The sequence below is a fragment of the Artibeus jamaicensis genome, unplaced genomic scaffold, assembly GCF_021234435.1.
Source record: "Artibeus jamaicensis isolate MK-2021 breed Jamaican fruit bat unplaced genomic scaffold, CSHL_Jam_final contig_1103, whole genome shotgun sequence".
In the NCBI taxonomy this organism is placed as follows: Eukaryota; Metazoa; Chordata; class Mammalia; order Chiroptera; family Phyllostomidae; genus Artibeus; species Artibeus jamaicensis.
This window is the reverse complement of record NW_026521216.1, coordinates 4,957-6,195: the sequence shown is the minus strand read 5'-3', so window position 1 is coordinate 6,195 and position 1,239 is coordinate 4,957.

Here is a 1,239-nt window from a genome sequence, read left to right as displayed (position 1 = left end):
ATAAACATACCAAGAGCAGCATGGATCACCTATGATCTTTAAGTCCTCTTTGCTGTAACTCACACAGGGAACCTTCAGACTGACTTTTCAGTTCACCCCCTGTGGCACAGCAGCAGGGCCATACATCTGCATTCTGGCTGCTCCTGTACCACTTGTTTTAATCAAATCCTTGAGGCTTCCATTATGCCTACAGGTTCCATTTTAGTCATTCTCAGGAAAGTAACCTTTGTTCCTTCCCTGGAAAGACCACTACAAACCACACAACAAACCAAAGTACCAGGCCTTTCTTGTGGGCTTTTGCCAGCTTTGCAAGTCAATCCCAGTTCTGGTAACCACCAGAATGCATACATGCTTTCTTCAGGTGAGACATTCTGGTCAAAATCTTGGCTAACAAAGCCACTATTAAAGACTGGTTGTATTGTATTTATGCAAAGAAACCTTATGTGATCACTCACTCCCTCAAAATGCCAAATCTGGAAGGATTAGGTAAGGAGAAAAAAAACACAAAGCATGATGGAAAATCCTTTTCCTTGTTCACTTTCCTATGGAGTATGCAATTTCAACCTTCCTTGGAATCCTCAGCTTCCCTTTCAGAGCAGATACAGAGCAAAATAAAAAACATGGAGTTCCAGAACAATAGACAAGTAGAGGCATTCTCTAGTGCCAAGTCATCCGTTGGTGCCCTGAAGAGATATGTTCCTTTAGACCCAGTCTCCTGTCAGAGACCTGCTACTTTGCCTCAGGCTGAAGGTCTCATCAGCCTCAAATGACCCTTCCTGGATTCTGAGTGGAAAAGGCATTCCCCCCAACCAGTTACAGGAAACCTTTCCTAGGTTGTGCAGTGACCTTTCTTAGGTCTTATAATACAAAAGGTCTCTGATTAGAAACAAAAGCAACGTGAGACATCTGTTCTTTTCTCACAAAACAAAACAAAACAAGTACTTGAGGTTTTCTTTACCTCAACTACTTGAGGTTCAAACCTTTCACATCTTTGATACATAATTTTACCCACCCAGATACAACCATTGTTCACTTTAAATCCTGGTTCCTTTTCCACATGGGAAGGACTATACCTAAACTCAGTACTTAAACTCAGTATGTTGTAGCAAAAAGGCCCTTCCACCAAAAGTCCCTAGATTCACAGGGACATTCTGCAGCTTTCTGAAGCTTAGATCTTGGAAGCACCCTATAAATCAGATGCTCACCGTTGGACCCCAGTTGGTGACTTTCAGAACTGGA